Source organism: Bubalus kerabau, chromosome 23 (assembly GCF_029407905.1).
Source record: "Bubalus kerabau isolate K-KA32 ecotype Philippines breed swamp buffalo chromosome 23, PCC_UOA_SB_1v2, whole genome shotgun sequence".
NCBI lineage: Eukaryota > Metazoa > Chordata > Mammalia > Artiodactyla > Bovidae > Bubalus > Bubalus kerabau.
In genome coordinates, this window is record NC_073646.1 from 31,988,570 (window position 1) to 32,007,245 (window position 18,676).

The window sequence follows — 18,676 nt, forward strand, 5'->3', positions numbered from 1 at the left end:
GACATCAATAACAGTAGAAAATCAGCTTCCTTTGCTTGACCTCAAAGCCCATTTTCCCTCACCCGTGTCGTAGACAAAACTTCTCCGTCCTTCTCACTTCCCTAATTCTCTCCGTGGGCTCACTCATCACGGTCCTTGTCCTTGTTTCTCTGCCTCTATTCATTCCTTTCTTCCTCCCCATAGCTATTAAAATCCATCTTTCAGGGCTCAGCTCAAATTCCATCTCCTGCAAGCACATATTTATTCACACACTCTTTTCTTTCCCCCATTCATTTCATAAGCGTCTGTGGAATGCGCTTGACAGCCCAGTGTTCTGGGGATGGACAATGAGAGACGTGCCCCCGGCCCTCAAGAAGCCTGCTGCTTGTGGGACAAAAGGAATACGCAGCCAGCAGGACATTGGAGGTGGGGGCACAGAGTATCTTAGTCTGCTTAGGTTGTCATAAAAAAATACCAGAGACAAGGTGACTTCAACAACAGACATTTAGTTCTCCTAGTTTTGGAGGCTGGGAAGTCCAAGGTCAAGGTGTTGGCAGATTTGCTTCCGGATGAGAGCCTGATTCTTTGGTTTCTGGTAAGAGTCTGCTTCCTGGCTTGCAGACAGCAGCCTCTTGCTGTGTCCTCACACGGCAGAGAGAGCGCTCTGGTGGCTCTTCCTTTTCATTTACGCATTTATTTGGGCTGCTCTGGCTCTTCGTTGTTGCATGGGCTTTCTCTAGGGGCGAGCGGGGTTACTCTCTAGTTGTGGTGCACGGGCTTTTTCTCGCAGTGGTTTTTCTTGTTGAGGCTCGCCGGTTCTAGGGCTCTGGCTCTAGTTGTGGCACATGGGCTCAGTTGCCTCGCAGCCTGTGGAATCTTCCTGGACCAGGGATTCAACCCGTGTCTCCTGCACTGGCAGGCAGAGTCTTAACCACTGGACCACCAAGGACGCCCTCTTCCTTTTCTTATAAAGGCACTGATCCCATCGTGGGGGGGCCCTACCCCCGTGACCTCTTTTAGACCTAATTACCTCCCAAGGATCCCACCTCCAATACCATCACATTGGGGGCAGGGTGGTGGTTAGAGCTTTAACACATCAATTTTGGGAGGATACCAACATCTAGTCCATAGCTCAGGGCATAATGGGAAAATAGAGGAGAGGCAAATATCTAAAATTTGAAGAACATTTTTTGCATGTTGTCAGTGACCACAAGGATGAGAAACAATTAGCCGGATGAAGGGATGGGGAAGGGAGGATGAATTATTTAGGTGTCTTTGAGATGAACAAAGGCATGGCTGATGAGGGAACTGCAGGCAACCCAGTGTTCCTGGGGCACAAGGGTATGAGAAGCGATGATGTGGAAAGGATGCTGAGGCTGAAGAGGAACCTCAGGAACAGCACAGTGGACTTTGGACTTTATTCTGCTGGCAGTGGTGGATCACTGAAGGACAACAGTTAGTCAATGCTGCTGTATAGAAATTTCTCTCTGGCAACAGGGGGGGAGGATAAATTAGGGGTATCCCGCAGGAAAATTTCCCTAAACTCTTTGCATCCTGATTTAGAATTCAATGCAATTTTTGCTTCCTGGACCCTACATTTCTCTCTTTCATCTGATGATAAGCTTATTCAGAGCAGGGACCCTGTTTTTCTAAGTGCACAGCTTAAGTTCTCTGCAAAAGTGCCAGAGGGATTCTCTTCTGATCTTTCTCTTTCATTGCTGTGGTCAGATGTCACTATAACACTTTTCTTAAGGAGTGTTCTTTCCACAGGATTATTGTACTTATTTTATTGCACTTTCTTGGGCATGTCCAGAAAATGGTCTGATGTCAAATGCAAAGGTCACAGAGCTGCGGGCAGTGGCAGGGAGATGGAAAGCAGGGCTTCTCAGGCTTGAATGTGCACATGGACACTGCAGGAGCGCTCTTGTTAAAACGCAGGTTCTGACCGAGCAGGCCCGGGTAGCGCCTGAGATTCTGCTTTTCTTACAAGCTCTTTGGTGATGCCATGTAGTAAATCCCCAGAGCATACCTTGAAAGACAAGAGTGTGGGAGGAAAAACTACAGGCTAAGAATATGATGGTCTGGGTTTGAGTTTTGCTCTGTCAGTAAATGGATTATGAGAGACCGAGTCATCGATCTTGCCTGGGCCTCAAACATCAGCTTTAAATAAGAAGTTTGTCTGGTTTGATCTCTGAGGCTTTTTCTAGTTCTTAAAAATCAACCTGTGATTTGGTAAGTTACATTTGGCAAAAAAAAACAAAACAAAACATTTTGAGAATCTTGAAGAAAAGACGTATCTGAATGTAGTCCATTATAGTTATTAATGTTACTGAGAGAGGGATCATGGCTTGGGTTCCAGTGGATTAAAAACATAATAATCCTTTAATCCTCCTAGCATAGTCACTCACTACTTGGCTGGGCACAATGTAGATTATTGCTTTGAATGCACTGGGCTAAAACGAAAATCTCAAGTGGGGATCCTGATGCATTTATACTCCACTTTCGGCCATGCTGTCCAGGATGCATGTTTAAATAACTTTTCAACTTCAAAACAAGCCTCCATTTACTTTAAAATAAATTTTCAAGGCGTTAGATGCAAAGCCCAAATTCACCATGGTAGCCAGGAAAGAACAGGTGCAACTGAGCGTGGATTTTTGAATTTAAAATACCTCTAACTTGGGATTTGGTTGATGTGATCCCTGAAGGTCTCAGCACTGCTACTGTACTGGGGTGAAAAGGGTGGATGACGAAGAAGAATATAATCCCATTTGTTACCAAGAGCTATTCACAACAGCTTTTTGGAGCCACCACGCTGAAGGCCAATGAAGAGGTTAACCATTTCTTTCTTTTTTCTGTTTTCCAATACCTACTATTCACAGCAGTGGCAGGGAAATCACAAAACAGCATCACAAGAAGATAAAGGTAATACTTGCTCTCAAATGCAATCCTCCCCTCCAGAATTAACAAGCTGCCCAGCTGAAGAGCAGCCAAGGAACCTCCTTAGGACTGGTTGGTTTCACTTAATTCTGGCAAGACTGATTGAGGGAAGGTAAGAAAATGCAACCTGAGGGGCAGAGGTGCCAGGTGTGGGACGGTGCACACGTGCGCTGTGAAGGGGCAGGCAGAAGTGGGGGAAGGACAGGACAGGAGGCTGTGAGAGAGTTGGCTCCAAAAATGTACCAGCCAGCCTCAAAACATTACTCAGCTCAGAAACAAACACCCTCAATTCAAATCCAGATTTTAAAATGTTGGTCTTTTTTAAGGGTAAGTGTGCGAGACTCTATACAACCGTGTAGGGTCTGGGCCCCTTAGAGCTGTGGACCATCATTATACCTCCCTGAATCTCAGTATCTTCATTCACAAAACCACTGACCATTCTGGGAGCAAACTGAATATCCTGCTAGGGAATGTGCCTGGTGCATGAGCGTCTAGAGCATATCCATCCATTCATTTTTCATTTGTTTCTCCTCAGTCAGCAAAGCAGAAGCACTGGCCACTTGCCAGTCTCCAGAAAGCTTTGCTCTTTGTCTGCCTTCATAGACATTCTGCACACCAAGTCACAGGAATATTAGATGGAATAAAACTGCAGACAGTTGCCCTGAGGAAGGAATTCTATTGGGGGCGTGGTTCTACCTGCCAGTTCAGGTGGTCACCTCACCCACCCTGCTTAGCCTGAACAGGCTCAGAAGGGAGTGTTGTGTTGTGATCCCATGAACTAAAGAGAGGCCCCAGCATGCAAAGCTCAGTACCCCCCTCCCCAGGGCCACTACTTCAAAGACACCGAAGTAGCTAAGGGCAGGAACAGGTTCAGACCCTGCCTCACCACTTGCTGTCTACATGAACTCACAACCATAGCATAGCCAAAATCTATGCACCAGGCTCTGGTACATGTCAACTCTATGTTGGATGCAGGTGATACACTGGTGAAAAAAAAACAGGGTTTCTTCCTTTACAGAGCTCACGGTCAAGTGGGAAACTGCTTAACTGCGCTGGCCTCAGTTTTCTCGTTTGCAAAATAGAGATGATAATAGTATCTAGCTCATAGGTTTGCTGTAAGAGATAAATAAGGTGACAGCTAAGGACTTAAGAACACTGTCTCTCACACAGTAGATATTACAATTTGACATGATTGAAGGCAAAAGGAGAAGGGAGTGGCAGAGCATGAGATGGTTAGATAGCATCACGGACTCAGTGTGCGTGAATCTGAGGAAACTCTGGAAGATAGTGACAGACAGGGGAGCCTGGCATGCTATAGTCCACAGGGCTGCAAAGAGTCAGACAGACTTAGCAACTGAACAACAGCAACATAATAACTCTGGCTACTTAGTACATACAGCTCTGAACACAGGTTTGAGTTTGTTTTCCTGGCACTAGAGGGTCACAGACCAGTATCTAACAATTAGAACTGCTTTATTAAAAAAAAAAAAAAACACCACCCACACCTTATATATGTAAATATGTTCAGCTGCGTTTAAAGAAACATGGGAAAAATGGCAAACCCAACATGGTGGCATTGAAACGTTAGATGGACTAAAGGGAAAGGAAAAGGGAGAGGTTATTAAATGCCTTTGAATTGTTTGATTTGCTTGAACGATGCATTACTTTTTGAGTAAAAAAAATCAGTAGAGGTTTAAAAGGCAAACAAATTTTAATGTAAAAACATGCTGACCCATGCCATCATGGTAATTGATCAGTCTATTGGATGAGATTTTTCTCCTCCTAGGAATGCGGACTGGAGAAGGAAATGGCAACCCACTTCAGTATTCTTGCCTGGAAAATCCCATGGACAGAGGATCCTGACAGACTCCAGTCCATGGGGTCACAAAGAGTTGGACATGACTGAGCGACTAACGCTAATGCTAGGAATGTGGACAAGTTTACCAAAAGCAGCCCGTCCTTAATGATCCTCTCCATACCCTGGCCTTGGCCACAGGTAGGCCGTCTGAGCCCAGTGTAAAGGGCTAGTCGCTGTTAGGCTATTTCTTTCTGCAATCTTCTGCCAGGCCAGAGCTAGCTGAGTGAACACTAACCATTATCATCTCTGACGATCCGTGAAAATTAAGGAAAAAAACTGAAAAATTTCATGTGGAAGTTATATCATGTGTCTTAATATTAAAGCCATGATGAAACCACAGAGCGCTGTAGCATACTGCTGTTCATCAGAGGCAATTATTAGTAATGCCAGTTTCCATAGTACTTATTTGTGCCATAAAAATGCAGTACAAACTGACCTGCCTGGTCTTCTGAACTCCAGATTGCTCTTTGGCCTGAATATCTTAATTTGTCCCAGTCCCCAGACCAAACATGACGAGTGACAAAGAGTTGTTTGCTTCTCTTGGTAGAGTAACAGGGTGTCCCAGAACGGTTTTCCTTGTGGGCGGCAGGCTGTGAGCAGGCTGCTAGAGCTCTTGGCCCGAGGGGAAGGCTGAGGTCACAGTTTGGAGCAGGGCTCAGGCGGTGGGCCAGGCTCCCACAGGAGCACCTGGAAGACCTTCTGAGTGCTCCAGGGGGATCACAACTGGGAGGGGAAATGCCCACAGGGTCAGAGGTCTGACGATTATGTGGGTGGGGATTTGGCACTAGATACATTTGGGATTATCTGCTAAAGTACCTCAAATTGGTAAACCTGGAAAGCATTTGGGTTTACAATAAGAAATGTGGATCTTTTCCCCTTTTTTGGGTAGTTCTTAACAATTATTGAGTTCTGGAGCAGAAGTGGGAACTGTACCTTTTAGACCTAATATCTCCACTTTGCCCACCCAGAAGTGGGGTTCCTATACTTGGGGGTCTTCTAGAGATTTTTGTTCTCCCCTCTTTGCCCTTCAGTCATAGATCAGACAGTTTAGTTCAGTTCAGTCACTCAGTCATGTTCAACTCTTTGAGACCCCATGGACTGCAGTACGCCAGGCCTCCCTGTCCATCACCAACTCCTGGAGCTTGCTCAAACTCATGTCCATCAAGTCGGTGATGTCATCCAACCATCTCATCCCCTGTTGTCCTCTTCTCCTCCTGCCTTCAATCTTTCCCAGAATCAGGGTCTTTTCCAATGAGTCAGTTCTTCACATCAGGTGGTCCCCCTCTTTATTTAGAGGGTGACAGTTGGATTATAAGGAAGGCTGAGCATTGAAGAATTGATGTTTTCAAACTGTGGTGCTGGAGAAGACTCTTGAGAGTTCCTTGGAATGCAAGGAGGTCAAACCATTCAATTCTAAAGGAAATCAACACTGGAAGGACTGATTGCTGATGCTGAAGTTCCAATACTTTGGTTACCTGATGTGAAGAGCTGACTCATTGGAAAAGACCCTAATACTAGAAAAGGTTGAAGGCAGGAGAAGGGGATGACAGAGGATGAAATGACTGGATAGCACCCTGACTCAATGGACATGAGTTTGAGCAAACCCGGGGAGATGGTGAGGAACAGGGAAGCCCAGTGTGCTATAGTACACGGAGTCACAAAGAGTTGGACCTGACTTGGCAACTGAACAACAATAAAACCTCCCTCTGGCCCCGGCCAACTTTGTCCTTCTTCAGGTGACAAGGTCTCTTTTAACTTCCAGCTTCCTTTAGACCTGAGCATGGCTTATTCCTCCTCTCTTCCCTATTCCCTGCCTCAACTTCCAGCACACAGGACTGGGAGAAGGATCTGGGGCCATTCCCTGGTTTGCTATGCTTCATCCCCATTTATATTCTGACTACCCCACAGCCAATCACCTACTCCCAGGGACCAGGATGAGGAAGAAGTTGGAGCTCATGCACGCTAGGAGAACCCTTCAGCTTGCTAGGGTTTGGCTTGATCCTTTATGCTCTGAAGTATTTATAATTCCCCAGACTTTATACGATTTTAAAAATGAATGCAAGGCATGCAAACTAAGCCCTGTTTCTCATACTACAACACTCACGTTCTCATCGCCACCAGGGTGGGTGAGGGAAAGCACACTGGTGCAGCTTTTCTGCAAAGCCTCAGAAACTTTCATGCCCTCTCTGAGATGACTCTCCCAGGCTATGTGACCATGGTTCCCTTCTGCCACAGTGTCACTCACCATGGGCCACAGGCCAATGGCTAGTCAGGTGGCATGGTAGCCTCTACAGCCTCTGAACTGTAGCCATCCGTTCAAGAGTCCCAAGACTTTCCTGGTGGACCAGGGGTTAAGAATCCACCTGCCAATGCAAGGGACGTGATTTAAGTCCCTGGTCTGGGAAGATTACACATGCTGCGGGCAACTAAGCCCGCGGGCCGCCACAACTACTGAGCCTGTGGTCCAGAGCCTGCTGATCACAGCCGCTGACGCCCACACACCTAGAGCCCGTGCTCTGCAACAAGAGAAGCCACCGCACTGCGAAGCCTGGGCACGGCTACTAGAGAGTAGCCCCTGCTTGCTGCAACTAGATAAAGCCATTGCACAGCAACGAAGACCCAGTGCAACCAAAAACATATAAAAAAAAAAAATAAAGAGTCCCAGGAGCCTTCTAACTTGTCCTTTCTCTACATCTTGGGAGTTACTCATGGCAGGAGAGGAACAGGCTATACCAAGACCTTGCTCTCAAATGCCAGTTGAGAGAGAATATTGAATTTGCCTGCTATGGGCTTTGAGCTCAAGCAACCTCACTCTAGCCATAGTCAGCCTGGCCTGAATACCAAAAAGTGGTTTTATAACGTCAGTGCTTTATTACCTCCTTTTCCTATATCAGATCACTCCCAAATGGTTATCTTGATGTTTATCTATATCCTTCCTTTGTCCTTTATCTTATCAACTGGGGAAAGGTGAAGTGTTTGTAGCCAACATGCACAAATACTTGGGGCTGAATGTGAAGTTAAACATGTCAGATTTGAAGGTTTAGGGGTTTTGACTTCTGCACCTGAATGTTAAGGTCATTCCTCACTATCTGATCTCTCCAGACCAGTGATTCTGATGGTCTGCGGACCATACTTTGAGAATGACTGAGTGGTCTAGACCAACTTTCTACCACGTGGGACCAAATGTAAATAACTTTTGTTGAATTCTCTATCTTGTGGTCAAATTGAAAAGGCTAATTGCCTTGTTATATATTTAATTATGGTTAGGCTGATCAGTAAGTGTGACTGGCATGGTTAGACTTGAGCAGGTCTATTTGGAGGTGTTTAGATCATCTCATACCGGCGACCTCAGTCAATTCTTACAAACTATTTAGTTTCATGACCGTCTTACACTAGAGACTATACTTAAGAAGTACACCTTTCACGTGAACAAACCTAGAAATCATAATGTAATTACTATGCTGATGCCAAGCAGAATTGTGATAACAGACCCAAGCCTGGAACTTTAATCTTATAAAGTCTAATATATTCTAAAATATTTTGACTTGGTAATTGAATCTCTGTAAAAAATCTACCTCATGTAAAAAACTTAAAATACAAAAATGCTAATGCACAAGATATTCACCATGGCATTACTTAAAATGGTGAAAAATTAGAACCAAACAAAAGTAAATCATAGACAATAGAGGTAAAACTGGGTGTAGCGTGTATTGAAAATCTGTATTATCTTCCCATTCTTTCTCTAAATCTAAAACTGTTCTAAAATAAAGTTTTTTATGGCTGAGTCCCTTTGCTGTCCACCTGACACTATCACAACATTATTAAATGGCTATACTCCAATATAAAATAAAAGTTTTTTTTTTTTTTTAAATTTTTAAAATTGTGGTATATTCAACCTGATGGACTGGTTGTGCAATAATTAGAAATGAAGGGGTTCCCTGGTTGCCTAGTGGTTAGGGTTCCCAGCTTTCACTGCTATGGCCTGGTTTTCAATCCCTGGTCAAGGAACTGAGATCCTACAAACCCCATGAGTGAGTAAGTGAAAGTCGCTCAGTTGTGTCCGACTCTGCAACCCCATGGTCTATACAGACGATGGAATTCTCCAGGCCAGAATACTGGAGTGGGTAGCTTTTCCCTTCTCCAGGGGATCTTCCCAACCCAGGGATCAAACCCAGGTCTCCCACGGTGCAGGCAGATTCTTTACCAGCTGAGCCATGAGGGAAGCTCACAAGCCCCATGGTGCAGCCAAAAAAAGAAATAATTAGAAATGATATTTATGAAGAGTTTGTAATAATATAGGGAATTATTAAGTTAAAAAAAAGAGGCATATAAAGCTATGCAGCTTTTCAAAGTGTATTTTGGAGTTAATGTTCCAGAATGCAAAGTCTGAGGAGGTCTTTGGAGAGGGGAATAGGGCTATATGTTGTTGTTGTTGAGTCACTAAGTTGTGTCTGACTTTTTGCGACCCCATGGACCCAGCCCACAAGACTCCTCTGTCCATGGAATTTCCCAGGCAGGAATCCTGGAGCGTGTTGCCATTTCCTTCTTCAGGGAATCTTCCTGAACATTTTTATATCTCACTGAGGTTAATCTGAAGTAGATTATTATAAGTTAAGATGTATATAGTAAGTCATTGAGAAACTATTAAGTCCTAAAACTGTACATAGTGAAAGAATCATTAGAAGGAGTTTAAATGTTCCACTAGAAAATAGTTAATTGATGCAAAAGAAAAGAGTAAAGAAGGACAGAAGAATGAAAATTATATGAGACATATAGATAGCAAACTGTAAAATGGCATATGTAAATTCAACTATATCAATAATAACAGTAAATGTGAACTGATTAAATAACTCTATTAAGAGGCAGAGATTAACATACTGGATAAAAAACGAGGTCCAACTATATTCTGTCTACAGGACACATACTTTAGATTCAAAGATACAAATATTTTGAAAGTAAAAGGATTGGAAAAATGTATATCATGCAAATAGCAACTATAAGAAAGCTGGAGCGGCTATACCATTATCAGATACTATAGTCTTTAACACAAAAATGTTGCTAGAGATAAGGAGGGAAACTTTATAATGATAAAAGGGTCAATTCATCAGGAAGATTTAACAATTACAAACATAAACGCATCTAAAATCATAGGCAGTCCAGTGGTTAGGACTCCACACTCCCCACTGCAAAGGGTACAGGATCGATTCCTGACTGGGGAACTCAGATCCTGCAAGCTGTGGGGTGCAGACAAAACATAAATAAAAATAAATAACAATAAAGATAAAAACATAGCTCCAAAATACATGAAGCAAAAGCCTGATAGAACTGAAGAGAGAAACAGAAAATTCAATAATTATGATTGGGAACTTCAATACCCCATTTCTATAATGGATAGAACAACTAGGCAGAACCTCGACAAGGAAATAAAGAACTTGAACAACATTATAGACAAACTAGAGATAACAAATTTCTATAAAATACTCTTCAAGATATATATTCTTCTCAAGAGCACATAGAACATCCTCTGATACAGATCATATACTAGGCCATAAAAAAACCTTCAATAAGTCTAAAAGGATTGGAATTATGCAAAGTATGTTCTTCAATCACAGTGGAATAAAAATAGGTAATACTAGTAACAGAAATAAATTAATCTAGTGGTTAGGAATCTGAGCTTTCACTATGATCTCTGGTCAGGGGCTTTCCTGGTAGCTCAGCTGGTAAACAATCTGCCTGCAATACAGGAGACCCCAGTAAAATTCTTGGGTCAGGAAGATCCACTGGAGAAGGGAAAGACTACTCACTCCAGTATTCTGGCCTAGAGAAGTCCATGGACTGTACAGTCCACGGGGTCACAAAGAGTCAGACACGACTAAGCAACTTTCCCTTTCAAGGGCTTCCCTGGTAACTCAGCTGGAAAAGAATCCACCTACAATGCAGGAGACCCTGGTTCCATTCCTGGGTCAGGAAGATCTCCTGGAGAAGGGAATGGCTACCAGTTCCAGTATTCTAGCCTGGAGAATTCCAAGGACTGTTTAGTCCATGGGGTTACAAAGAGTTGGACACCACTGAGCGACTTTCACTTTCACTTTTCTTCAGGGAACTAAGGTCCTGAGAGCTGTTTGCAATGGGCAAAAAAAATAAAATAAAATTTTAAAAAATGCGTGTTGATTTGATTAGGTAAAACACTAACACTGGCACTTGCACGAATTAGGTACTGATGTGATGGAGCTACTGTACGTCCATAGGACTCCTGAATGGTATTTCCGTCCCCACTCACGTCTTGTCTGGAAGACTGTGCAGTGAATAACATATGCAACTGTGCACAGTGGCCCTGTGCTCCTATATCTCCACCTTAACTCCAACAAGTATTGAGTTGAACAGGTACTAGAGCAGGCTCTATGGGGAAAGAGTTGTATTAAGGGATGAAACACTCATCCAAATTGGGAATACCATCCAATTAGGTAGACTATCTGAAAGGGCTTAGCCAGGGAGAGAGTATCAAGCCACAGTGTGGAAACTGGATTAGAGTTCAAAACACAAGGTGGTCGGTTGATTTCAAATGGATTTGTTGAAGTAGAGAGCCTAGCCCTAGTTGCATTTTAGAGGAATTCCAGGATCTGATGTGGGCAGGGTGGAGCTCTATGCTGAGCCCACCGTGGTCACAGGGCTTCCCTGGTGGCTCAGATGGTAAAGAATCCACCTGCAATGCAATAGATCTGGGTTTGATGCCTAAGCCGGAAAAATCCCCTGGAGAAGGGAATGGCTACCACTCCAGTATTCTTGCCTAGAGAATCCCATGGACGTAGGAGCCTGGTGGATTGAAAAGAGTCAGACACGACTGACTGGCTAACACAACACACCTTGGTCATAACCGGATCCTCTTGGGAGTGTGATAGGAACTCAGTACCTCCACCTGAGAACAGCACAAACAGGGGTGTGGTAAGCAAAGCCCTTGCACCCCAACCTACCAGTCACGTCCAGATTGTCTTTCTAAGGAGGGTGATCTGCAGTGAGGAGCAGCTCCCACAGCTAGAAAAGGCTCTGGTGGCCATCGCAGCACTAGCAAGAAAGCCCCTAGAAATGGTGACAAATTCCCTGCAGTGTCATCTGCCTTCTTAGTGGAGCTGCCCCAGGAAAATAAATGGGAAGTTGCCAATGCTTAATGGAACCTCTGGTGCCCATTTGTTAAGTGTGATTTTACAAACTCCTCAGTGGCTTGCAAAGGCGCTCCCTAAATTTCCTTTCAACAGTGCCCTTTCCCTTTCTTTTAGATGTGCACAGAAAGAGCCAGGCTGCCCGAGAACACTTTCCAGGTCAGATGGTTGGCTGCCTCTCCCCTTTAGCTAAATAAAGGATACCATCTTCAAAGGACCAGGAGGCGAGTCCATCTGGTCTCTCTGATTGCACTGGTCAGGGGAGTCCCAGCCAAGTCCCCAGCTTTAGCTATGTGGACAGTCAGCTCATACCACCCAGAATCTACATCTGGCTGCCAAATGCACCTTGCTCTGGCCACCCACATACACGGGATCCAACGAGAGCAACAGCTTCAGCATTCTCCTGGCTGAACAAAGAGGGTGATTGCCACAAGCAGGGCTATTGTTCAATTGGCATTGGCATCAAAGGCCCAGGCCAGCTCGCCTTTGTCTGTCAGCCGCTATTCAGAAGGAAAAGAGAAGAAAAGCAAACCAATAGGTTTCTAGGAAAGAATCATCTGTGGACGTGGGACGTTTGCTGTAGCACTGCGCTAACGTGAGTCTAATAACAACGTGTAAAGCTACTTAACATGGAGAACCTCACCGACACATATTCCAAAACATCACGGCGCCTAGTTCTGCGGGCATGCTGTTTCCCAGACTCCAGCTATTGAGAGTTGAGTCATCCTTGCCTGCCTGCCTACATGTAACAGGGTCTGGACGTGGTGGTTTGGGCAGGTTTTCACATAGATGTTAACCTTTTAACCCTGCATCAGTGCTGAGAACATGTCATTTTGTTTTCAGATAACATACTGCCAAAGCTTCTTTCCCAGAAAGCCAGATTTTTTTTTTTTTCTTTAACCTGGCCCCATGCCCTCCCTCTTGCCACCATTAGAAATGGGATCTGGATATCTTTGATACCTATGTCAGTTTTTTTTTTTTGTGACTCATTCACCTGCACTGGTGTATTAAAGGTCAGGCAGGCACAGTCCTCCCTGGCAGGCAGGACTTTTTTGGTGTGTGGCTCAAAAATTTTTTGTATTTATGAAATATCTCTGACATGTAGGAAAAAAAACAGGTAGTAAAAATAATGAACTTGGGGTTTCCACTTCTGAGCTTAAAAATACTACAAATATATGTACTATGTTCCCTTTCTGGTTGCTTTCCTTTCTCCCTATTTTTGGGAGTCACTTCCCTCTCCAGCAATGGTCAAGCCCATGCACTCTGTACTTTTACAACCTGGATCCACACACAACCCTCATTTTCTATGTGTTTTAAAACTTTCTGTATGTAAATGGCATTAGAGTGTAGATTTCTGCAACTAGTAACATTACGCTTTGGCGTTGCCCAGGTTGATACATGGAGCGCTGGGTCTTCTGCTTCTACTGCCCTGTATGAACATATCATGACCCACTAATTTATCCTTCAGGTGAGCGACATTTAGGCTGCTTTCATTTTTTCACTGTTACAGAGACTGTAACATGCAGTGAGCATTCAGAGGTTGGAGTATTTTACAAACATTTTTTTTTAAGGATTGCTGGTGCAAGGGAAGATCCCCTGTAGGAGGACATGGCAACCCACTCCAGTATTCTTGCCTGGAGAAATCCATGGACAGAGGAGCCTGGCGGGCTATAGTCCATAGGGTCACAAAAAGCTGGACACGACTGAAGCAACTTAGCATGCATACAGGGATAACAGAAGGCTGCTAGACTTTTAGTCAGTTAACATTGTTTCTAAAGTTTTAGAGAGCATGCACCCCTTACAAATCCACCCAGTTATGGATCCCACCTATTGCCACTCTTGATTCTCTGCCATCTCTGTTACCTTGGGCTATCTTTTTTTTTTTTTTTTTAATAATTTTATTTATTCTTTTTGGCTGTGCTATTCTTTTCGCTGCTACATAGGCCCCTCTCCAGTTGTGGTGCACAGGCTTCTCATGGCGGTGGCCTCTCTTGTTGTGGAGCACAGGCTCCAGGGTGCAAGGGCTTCAGTGGTTGCAGCACATGGGCTCAATAGCTGCGGCTCCTGGCTCTAGAGCATAGACTCAACAGCTGTGGCACACGGGCTTAGTTGCTCCGTGGCATGTGGGATCCTCCTGGGTTAGGGATCAAACCCACGTCTCCTGCATTGGCCAGTGGACTCTTTACCACTGAGCCACCAGGGAAAGGGAAGTGAAAGTGAAGTCGCTCAGTTGTGTCCGACTCTGCGACCCCTGGACTGTAGCCCACCAAGCTCCTCCGTCCATGGGATTCTCCAGGCAAGAATATTGGAGTGGGTTGCCATTTCCTTCTCCACCAGGGAAGCCCTGGGTTATCTCTTTTGCTGCATGACTGGTGGAATCTAAGTTCTCCCACAAGAGATGGAACCCCTGGCCTGCTCAGTGGAAGCAGGGAGTCTTAACTACTGAACTGCCAGGGAAGTCCCCTTGGGTCATCTTTACAGCTATTTCCTGACCTGTGCCTGATCTCTTCAGCATCTGTTTCCTGAAGTCAGCATGCCTACCATTTCAGATTCTTTGAACCAATTCTCTTTCCCAGTGGATTCTGGTTTCCCTTGCTCCTTTGATTATACAGTTTCCAGCTATTCTAGGTGAAAACCTCACACAGTCTTGCCCTTGTTCCTGAGGCTCAGACACTCTTGGCAAACATCCCTGCTGAATTCCTAAGGCCCTAAGAAAAGAGATAAGAAAGGGAGATAGAGAGTTTTCTCTGAATCCCCACCAGCTCTCACTGGGATTGGTGCAGAGAAAATGCTCAGTGATTGAATGATTTACTGAATAAAAGGAGAGGGTAAAATGAAATTTGATAGATGTAGCGTAGGGTTGGGGTTACTTCAGATCCTTCTAACAATACAAGTAGATTGACTCTCATTGAATAGAGAATCGTTTATGGAAACATTGTGGCACATAAGCCAAATCATTTAAGAGAGCATAATAAATTTGATGTTTCCTTTCACCTGACTGCATTTCTGAAGAATATTCAATGTTCGACACCCACACATACATACACACTAAGCGGCATACACACCAACACTTTCATTTCCTGAAAAGATTCAGTGATAATCTATTAGCAGCTAGCAGCTAAGCAATTTAAATAGAAGACTACCAAGTTGTCTTTTTAAGTAAACTTTTATTGAAGTCTAACACAGGATGCTTTCACTTTTCACTTTCATGCATTGGAGAAGGAAATGGCAACCCACCCTAGTGTTCTTGCCTGGAGAATCCCAGGGACGGGGGAGCCTGGTGGGCTACTGTCTATGGGGTCGCGCAGAGTCGGACACGACTGAAGCAACTTAGCAGCAGCAGCAGCAGCAGCATAGGATGCACAAATCATGAGTGTACAGTTCAATGAATAATCACAAAATAAACCCAGGTCAAGAACCAGAACATGCCAGCTCCCCAAAATCCCACTTGTGCCCCAGCATTTCATACTCTCCTCTAAGGCAACCACTATTCTGAGTTCTAATATTGCTGATTAGTTTTGCTTGGTTTTGAATTTTAAACAAATCGAATCAAATACTATACACTCTTTTATGGCTGACTACTTTTGCACAACAATAAGTTTGTGAGATACATCCAGGTCATTGTGTGTAGTGTAATTCATTCATTTTCATTGTTATATGATATCCCATTGCATGAATATATGATTATTTGTTCATTTTACTGTTGATGGGCATTTGAATTATTCTAATTTTTAACTGCTTCCCTGGTGGCTCAGTGACAAAGACTTTGCCTGTCAATGAAGAAGATGTGGGTCAATCCCTGGGTTGGGAAGACCCCCTGGAGAAGGAAATGGCAACCCACCCCAGTATTCTTGCCTGGGAAACTCCATGGACAGAGGAGCCTGGCGGGCTACAGTCCATAGGGTCGCAAAAGAGTGAGACATGACTTAGCAACTAAAAACAACAACAACGACAATTTTAAACTGCAATAAATAGTGCTGCAGTAAACATTCCTGTCCATGTATTTATGGTGCGCACATGTGCATTCTTCTTTCTTTTGGGCATAAACTTGGGAGAAGAATTGCTGGTGCAGGAAGTACACATATGCTCAGCTTTGATATTGCCAAATGGTGCATGTACCATTTACACTTGTATCAGTAGTGTGTGATAACTCCAGTTGTTCCTCACCAACACTTGGTATTTTCTGTATGGGGCATGTAGTAAAACCTCTGCCCAGTTTCCCAACATGCAATTCTCTCAAAATCATACATTTTTTTTTTCTCTTCCAACTCTACAATTTTCTGTTTCCTTTTCTGGTTCCTCTTCCTTTGCTTCCTCTTTAAAGTTCTCTTTGTCTCTCTCTTGTAAAGGTTTATTCATTTATTTATTCTTATTTTTGGCTGTGTTAGGTCTTCATTGCTGTGCATGGCTTTCTCTAGTTGTGGCCGGCAGGGGCTACTCTTCATTGTGGTGCCCAGGCTTCTCATTGTGGTGGCTTCTCTGGTTGTGGAACATGAGCTCTACAACACATGGACTTTAGTAGTTACAGCTCATGGGCTCTAGAACACTGGCTCAAGAGTTGTGGCACGTCGGCTTAGTCGTTCCACTACATGTGGGATCTTCCCGGACACATGGGATGGAGCCCCATGTCCCCTGCGCTGGCAGCTGGATTCTTAACCACTGGACAAGCAGGGAAGCCCTTTGCATGTTCTTTTTTTCCTAAGGTTCCCTCTTCTTCCTTCTTCCTTTGTTATTCAACCTATACGAGACCGTTTGCTTATTTAGCAAATAGTGAGTCTGTACTTTGTGTTAAGAGATTATGCTAATTGATGAGCAATGACATAATTCCTGCCTTTAAGTCTAGCGGGGATGCAAACATTTAATAGGTACATCTCATAAGTGACTTTAAACCACAGGCAACAATCATTGCCATGATGGAAAAGAAAAGGGTACCATGAGTGTAACTTACGGATCTAATTTGGATTGAGGAAAATTCCCTTTGAGGAGTCTGAGGTAGGAAGTAGAATAGAAGGCAAAGGATGGGTGTTGGGGAGAAAAAGGATTAGCCTTTGTGATGTCTCAGAGGGAGGAAAATGCTCAGGGCATTCAGAGAATATGGGAACACCTGTGTTGGTGCCTGGGGCAACACAGCAGCTTGCTGTGAGTCTAGAGACAGAGACAGCAGATAGAATGTGTGAAGCTTTGTAGGCCACATTAAGCATCTTGCATTTTATTGCAAGTCCAATGGGAAACCATTGAGAGAATATAGAACAAGGTATTCACATGACCTGCTGGGCTTTGATCATTCAGCAACTGTGTCTAGATGGGATTAGAAAGAAGCAAGAAGGGAAGCAGGGAGACCAGTGGAAGGTTATTTCAGTAATCCAGAGAAGATACACTGATGGTTAAGAGTTGGGCAGGAGAGTAGAGAGGGAGAAAAGTGAACAGAGGTGAAAGAAAATTGGGAGTGGGAACAGCAGAATGGGCAAGGTCTGGTCTTCCATGGGAGGTGATGGATGAAAGGGAGGGGTTGGAAACAAGAACCTGTTTCCCAGATTCATGACTTGAGCAACTGAATGAACAGAGGAAGCATTCTCTTGTGGAGCTGGATTAGAGACAGTGCAGATTTGGATATGGGGAGGAGCACAGGTTTTAAGCATGTAACGTTTTGCTATGCCTCTGAGATAGACAAGTGGATATGCTTGATGGACAGTCTGGTGCTGAGATATTTCATTCTCAGTAATTTGGTTTGTCCCAGACTTCCCACCATTGAAGATGAAACATCCCATTGCTTCAGGGAAGGGCAGACACAGTTTAGAACAGAGATAAGGATTAGCCTTGTTTTCAAATTAGATCACTTAAAAAAAAAAAAAAAAAGTAGGGGGATTTGCTTGGCAGTCCAATGGTTAAAATGGGCTTCCTTACAGGATCAGCAGTAAAGAATCCACCTTTATGCAGGAGATGTGGATTTGATTCCTGGGTCAGGAAGATCTCCTGGAGAAGGAAATGGCAACCCACTCCAGTATTCTTGTCTGGGAAATCCCATGGACAGAGGAGCCTGGCGGGCTACAGTCCACAGGGTTGCAAGAGCCGGATATGACTTAGTGACTAAACCACCACCACCAAGGGTTAAGACTTGGTGCTTCCAATGGCAGGAAGCTGGAGTCTGATCTCTGGTCAGGCAACTATAATTCCATATGTTGTGAGGTACGGCCAAAAAAAAAAAAAGGTAGGAAAAATACATCTTTTTCATTTGCAAGAGATAGATTTTTGTGGAAAGAAGAAAGATTTATGATTTCCAAAGAGGTAAAACTTAGAGGACTGAGCACAGAGTTTTTACTTTAAGCCCCACGAGAAGAAAGGATGAAAGATATGATGTAAAGGCAGCTTCCCACCACAAAGGAAGGTGATAGGCTCTTCCAAACTGAAGGAAAATAGAGAAGGTTTAGGAGTGTAAGAGCCAGCAAGGAATGAGAAGAGGGGTAGGAATACTGTGAATGTGATATCATAGAAACCAGCAAAGAGAAAGTATTTTAAGGAGTGAATAATTAACCTCGTCCAGAGAAGGCAATGGCAACCCACTCCAGTGTTCTTGCCTGGAGAATCCCAGGGACGGGGGAGCCTGGTGGGCTGCCGTCTATGGGGTCACACAGAGTCGGACACGACTGAAGCGACTTAGCAGCAGCAGCAGCAGCAGCAATCAACCTCATCAAATGCTGCCAAGATTAGGTAAGAAGAGAAAGTCAGTCTCTATTGGATTCAGCAA